Genomic DNA, 7071 nt, shown 5'->3' on the forward strand with positions numbered 1-7071 from the left:
GAGGGGGGATCGCATTTAATGTGAGAATCAAGAACGCTGACATAACTTAATTGACAGTGAGAAATGGAAAAGGCGCATCACGTCCTAATCACCGCCAACATTAATTTTGGCAACATTTTGAACAATTAGACAGAGAGAACGGAGTGTTTTCAAAGCTAAAGTGAAATGACTTAATTTATGAAATTAATTAATGAATCATCCCCCACTCACCTTGACCTTGTTACTCCGCCACTCCCACTTCCAGTCGCTTGTCGTCGCGTACAATCCAAACTGTGACTAAGCACAATTCAGGAAACCTCATGAATTTCCGACAAAATAGATCGTGCAAGCCCCCTACTCAGGGCTGCGCATGCGCTGCTGGTGGTTGGTCACTCTGGCTCCTTGAGGTGCTAATCCGCCATCATTTTCTCTTGATCATTGGAAGACACACTCTCTGTTAGCCTACGAAAAACTACACACGCATTGACAGCTGATTGCAAGCAGAGTTTCTTTCGTGAGACACCTTTGATGAGTATAGAACTCTATTGATGCGTTTGAAAAACAGTGTGTGCAGACACACTCTCTGGGTTGAAGTTGAAGGATATTCTCTACGATAAACGATACTATCAAGCTGTCTACTTATGGTGTGCTTGATTACTGATCAACTTCGTTCATTAAATTATGTCACCGCGCTATAGATGTGCATACACTTTTGTCCTGATGACGTAAGCTATCATCCACCCACGCGTATTTCTGTGAGGTCAACGAGTGCTGTCTTGATCGTAGCTCCTCTAGGAAATGGCGTCCGATAACCCGTGGCTAATACTGAAGGCGGGAAGGACAGACACCTTGTCTAGGATTCCAAAAGCAGCCTGAAATAAAACAAGAAAATAGAAATACAGTTTCGATACTAGAGAACAGTGAACATTTCAAATGGCTTGGAGTTTTGTCTAAATGTGACAGTTTTTTAAAATTCCTCTTTGACAATACTGTAAGTCATTTAGGAAATGGGCTTCAAACTTACCTGTCAGGATCAAACTCTGGGCTGAGAGGAGTACAACGCCTCAACAGAAAGACCGTGATACTCGATAAAAATTATTCCAACTCGGGAAAACGATCACAGGTCTTCTACATCCGAAGGCGAAGTGATTAACGCAACACCGCCTTCACCAGTGGATTGACATGGGACAAAAAAGTCAGTCACTGTCTCTACAGCGAAATAAACAGCATTGATATCTTTTCTTCTAAGAGACAGTAGCAAGTACCTTGTAATTCCAGTGTGCCGTCTCCATTTTACTTCATGACTTTGTGTTATTATTTGCCCTTGAAATCTCCCCCCCCCCCTTTTTACGTCAAGGGGAGACAATTGTGTCAGCGTGGGGGCTGGAGAGGTTTAAAAAATTTTTTTTTTTTTTTTTTTTTTTTTTTTTTTTTAGGGGGGGGGGGGGTCGAGTCTCAATAACTTAGTACTGTCGATCAAGATACACACGAATCAGCTTCTCACCTACATCAGATTTAGAACGCCAGGCAAAGTGGAATGAGAAGCGTAACAGCAACAGGGGTTGTACAGGACTGGGTTAAGAATTCAACATTTAGAACCACAGTACGGAAACGGAAAAGTCTTGTTTTCTTGCTATGAAGCACTTGGTTACCTTGAAGAACTCTTCAACAACCCATAATATGAACGTAAGGTAGAAAGGACTACGATCTACAGATGGACGTTACCCTGAGGCAATCACTTTATAAAACGAAGATGTTGTAAGTACACTATGCCATGAGTTAGAAAAGGGTGCGTTTCCCTTGGACGAAATTTCATCACCTATATCACCATACGATATCGATAGAGATAAAACCTAGATAACCTTCTACCTCCTCCCCCTTTTCGTACTCCTACACATTTGCATGTAAAAGTTGGTGGGTCCCTTTATTTTTGTTCACAAAACCAACATCTCAAAGAGCTGACCCGGTTAAAACGATTTTCGTTGGTGTCTACACGTTTGTTATCGGTTGTTGACCTTCATCAGAACGTATGGCAGTGTCAAAGAAAAAGCATAAGACGAACAGGGATTGATGTACTGGGTTAAGGATTCAAAATCTAGAACCACGGTACGAAAGTAGAAAAGTCATGTTTTCTTGATATGAATTGTTTGGTTATTTTGAAGAACTCCTCGCTATATCTCCCCAACCACCCGTAATAATATTATATGAACGTCAGGTAGAAAGGCCTACGACCCACAGATGAAGGTTACCCTAAGGCAATCAGCCGGAACTCGCAACGGATATACTTACGACAATGCACAAACACACAGTTGTCATTCCACAGAACGGGAATTCCAGATTGACTCGGGAAAAAACAAGTTCTTCTGACTTAGCTTTCCGCTATCAAAAGAAGCCCATCCGTTGACAAAGCTGACGTTGGGTATTCCCTGACGCATCCCGCTGCCGTAAGGTGCTACAACACAATAACTGAGGCTTTTATTAACTTTGTTTTGCACCTCCAGTGACGCCGGATGCCAGTGAGTTTTATATACCCTCTTCAATCCAACTTAGCTGCAAATATGAACTCACGTGGGCGGCTCCAAAAGGTTACACTGTCAGATAGTGCTGAAAACAGCCATTGGTTAGCCTCTGTCACTAGTTTTCATGTGTTCTTTCTTCTGTTGTGAGATACAACCACAGCAAAGGTACTAGGACAGGAGGTTCAAACACATTGTTACACTGTTTCACAAATATGCCGTATTGCATCATACGGATAATGCAAACACATGTCTAAAAATAAAATGGGATGTTGACATCGCTCTCGAAAGTACAGAATTTACTCACAAAAATGCTTACTTTAGTCTTTAACATCGCTCCCAGCACACAAATGTAAGCATGTTAATGTTGTTTTTGTCAAGTAAAACAAAAATGCAAAGAGTGACAAAGTTTTCGCTGTTATCATAGTCTCTGTTGTTTGCCCCACTTCTGTGATAATATTGCTGAAAACCACGCGTGCCTCCCTCTTTGTGACCATAAATAAACTTCTTTATCAGCAGGACTTGGCCAACACCCAACCCGTGGTATGCTTAACGACTTCCGTAATTTACAACACGGGGACAACGTCTTGGACATCTTGTACAGATCGTTTCTACTGTTAACTGTCGACACATTTTATTGCCCAACAAACGTCTTTTCAAGCTTTTCTGAATCGTCTTAGTTTTTCTCTCACGCAGTTTGTTCCTCTTCGATGTCATGGTGGGCTGTCCCTAGTAGCAAGACAATCTGAAGTCAGTTGATAAAGCTCGACCGTAAGCGACTCTGATGTTTTATTTTCTGTGATTTATAAAGAACAAGAAATGAAATCAAACCCTTATTCCATTAGTTTTTGCACTATTGGAAATAGGAAAAAGTAATGTTTATACTTGTCTTCTTAGGAGACAAAAACAAGTTTGATCAAAGAGCTAGGGTCTAATGTAGTGTTCTGATTTGGGGCCAGTTAGGAGTGAAAAATCAAACCCTGTCACAAAAAACTGTCCTTTAAAATATGGCTGCACAAAACACTTTCACGGGTAGACATGACATATTCACAGCTTCGGGGATAACTAAGAGGTATAAAAATGCATGGGTGGTGGCCGTTGTATTTTACTGTAGAGGGGACAGGTGGAATGCTCTTGTTCTAAGGAGATCAAAAATGGAATGAAATTAAATTTATAAAAGATTAGAAATAGACCATTTTTTTAGTGAGGAATGCAGCACGATTAAATACGGCTGGAATGTGTATGACGTCATTGCAACCCTTGACACACCGATACAGGCAAGGCGCAAAGACAGTGTACTGGACAAAGACAGCGAAACGGACAAAGACAAATTACATAGGAGCGAACCATGTTGATTTCGTAACCTGGTAGTTACCGTGTATGTATTAAACAACAATAGAGTGTCTGTCAGTATACCCCTTTGTCCGTCTTTTTCTGTGTGTGTCTCTCTCTTTATCCTCTCCCTCTATTTTCTCTCTCTTGATACCTATCTCTCTTCCTCTGGCTCTCTTTCAATGTCTCAATTTCTCATTATTTAGCTCTCCCCCACCCCCACCCCCTCTCTACATATACATCTCTCTGTCTGCCCCACCCCCTCACTCTGTCTCTCCCTATCTCTCTGTCTCTCTGTCTCTCTTCTCTCTCTCTCTCTCTCTCTCTCTCTCTCTCTCTCTCTCTCTCTCTCTTTCGCTCTCCCCTCTCTTCCTTCTATTCTCTATCATTCTCGCTCTTCCTTTTTTCTGTTCCGTTCCCTCCGTCTTTTTATTTTTCAGAAACAACCCACTCACTGATTTCAGTGTTAAAGCTAATTAATGTAATCAACAGTCTGCAAATTGCTGTCCATATTTATTACACCAACTAACGTTCTAAAGAAGCTGCTTGCTCCTCTCAGACAGGTTTGTGAGCAAAGATCAATGGAAACTGGGCAACTAATATCACCATCAAAATTAAAACAAGATAAAAGTGACTTTCACGAACGATGCCACTGCGATCCAAAATATCGCTGCATACCAGTGCATGGGGATTGAAAACTAAGGACGGGTGTATTGGGCTAGGTCAAGTAAACAAGGATCAATTGTTTTATTTAATTAAATGTATTGTTTTTGGAGGAGGGAGGGGGCGGATGTTTGTTTTTATCCTTTCTGGTCCACGTCTAGTTCCAGAGTACATCCATGTCCAGCAGTCATGCCCTTGAGTGCTTTCAGGCGTCATACTTTTGATGCAATTGAGAATGGATGCATGGTATCCTCGAGCCATTGACATCTTAGAGGCCATACTCTTCGAAAAAGATTACTCCATGTCATACATAGGCTGTTGTTACTGCTCCCGCGTGGGTTTTTGTGACGTCGATAGTCTAGTTAGTTGTATAGGGTTACTGGACTCGCACTCGTAATATTTCAATTAAGGGGGTTTGGTGCTCAGTTCGATCCTACGTTGTATCCTTGAGATGCCTAGAATGTCTAATTAGACAGACAATATTCAAATAAAATACCCTTCCCACACACGAATCTACCTCTTCACGACGGTGAAGCGCCTCACCGCCACACTACACACACGAGTTGGATTGTGTTGTAGCAGTGAGAACAATCGAAATGTGACCGTGGAAGCATCCTGATAAATAAACGGCTTTCGGTTAGCTGGGGAAAAAAACCCGCTTCCGGTGTCTCCCCGGTCCAAGTCTCTGATGAGATCCGGTGTCTCCCCGGTCCAAGTCTCTGATGAGATCAAGTATGCAGGTCGAAGTTTATCATAAACGCGGGGGAGAAAAGCAGTATCCCTTCTTGGCGCCCACTGACTCGAAGACAAACATCACCAGACACTTCAATCACCCTGTAAACGATTCTTGTCTGTCTGTCTGTATGTGTGTCTGTCAGTTTACCAGTGTGTCTATCTGTCTGGGTCATGGCTGGAACATTGCAACTTGGCCTGGCAAAGCGTTTAGGAGACCCAGAGCGAGTCATTGACAGTGTGATCGGTGTGGGGGTACTTCGTCTGTTTGACACGTTAAGTGTGTGCAGCGTGTGCACTACTTTGTCAGGACATGGTGGAGAAGCGGATAGCAGAAGCGAGGAAGATCCGTGTTTAAAATTTAATCAATCAAATCATGTTTTTCCTTTAAATCGGAGTCAACATTGCGGTTTTGACTTTATAAAAGAATTGTTAAAGTTGTCCACAAATTCAGAACGTCTTGACCAGCTGTGTCATGTCAGTTTGTATTGTTGAATCTTTTGTGATTAGCCAGACACACACATGCCAAAGTACACTCAGTATGGGCAATATATAAATAAAAAGATGTGCAGTCTACAACAATATACCATGAATAGGCTAAGGGTTTGTGAAAAAGACAAAATAAGTGTTAATTAAACATACTCATTACTTTCTTTCTTTGAGTTTCGTTTAGCTCTGGATTTAATAATAATGGTGACTACACAACCCAACACAAACACAAATATACACACATAGACATAAATACACAATACACAGACAAAAACACACACAAAGTACACATAAACACAAGAACCCCCTCATTCACTTTTGTTGTTTTAGGGAGAGTTTTACAGCACTTGCAAAACAATAATGTCATATAAGTTCCGAAGATTAGAGGGGTTACAAGAGAGTAACAAAAAAAAAAAAGAAGGAGAGATAAAGCCGATAGTTGCTTAATAGGAAAGAAGGAGCAAGCCACACCAGTGCACCCGCCAACAACCCACCACATATTCACTTTCGCACACTTATTACTGACACTCACAAAATATAAAGTAGCATTTACACCAGCAACGATTTTTCAAATCCCTCACATGTCTCAAATAACTTTACAATAACTGTGCATCCAGAAAAAAATACATGCAAACGTTTCTGTCGGTTTATCATATTAAAATCTGGATGTTTTCCCACTTCGTTTTTTTTTTTTTCTCCCTTCTTGTCTAAAACGGAGGAAAGCTCCATTGTGTATAATTTAGAATACAGAGCTAGAATAGTATCGAATTTTTTATCACAAGTTTTGATCAAGATGATAAAATACACATTTTCTAAGTAAAGAATAGAATTATAGTGTGTTTATTCCTTTCTAAACACGCCGTGTTTTCACTGTTTTACGCGTTTAGAGAATTACCCCCAGTGTTGTGTTGTCGTGAAATAATAAAGAGCCCTAAGAGGTCATTTTTGCCTCCGTTTACAACATGCAATATAGCGCAGGAAATAAAACGAAGAGTAAAACGAAGTTCCCCTGCGCTGCACGGACCAAGTGAGAATGAAAGTGAAACATGGATTCACGCATCTTATGAAAACGATAGATGGATATCAAAGTGAGTTTCTCCTTAGTGAATGGAAGGTCTGAACGAAGGACGCTCTCGTCTTAACGACAGTTTACAGTAGCTGCATTGTTTTATTTAACTTTTCTTTTTTTGTTTTGTTAGCGGCCCAAGCGTGTGGGAGGTGGAGGGAGTGGTTTGTGTTGTGTGTGGTTGCAGAACTTTGATTACTTTTGGCGCACTCAGCATACCTAGTCAAGGAGACCGAAATGAAGGAGAGAGAGAGAGAGAGAGAGAGAGAGAGAGAGAGAGAGAGAGAGAGAGAG

The 7071-nt window shown here is 41.2% G+C and overlaps 1 long non-coding RNA gene across 1 annotated transcript in view; it reads right to left on the reverse strand.

Annotated features, from left to right (window-relative positions):
- The window catches only part of LOC101849261, a 54851-nt gene that overhangs the window by 30022 nt on the left and 17758 nt on the right, over window positions 1–7071 (reverse strand). The window contains exon 2 of the long non-coding RNA XR_220078.3: window positions 211–851. This is a non-coding gene — a long non-coding RNA (uncharacterized LOC101849261). The remainder of the gene's footprint in view (window positions 1–210; window positions 852–7071) is intronic.

The sequence above is a fragment of the Aplysia californica genome, unplaced genomic scaffold, assembly GCF_000002075.1.
Source record: "Aplysia californica isolate F4 #8 unplaced genomic scaffold, AplCal3.0 scaffold00012, whole genome shotgun sequence".
NCBI lineage: Eukaryota > Metazoa > Mollusca > Gastropoda > Aplysiida > Aplysiidae > Aplysia > Aplysia californica.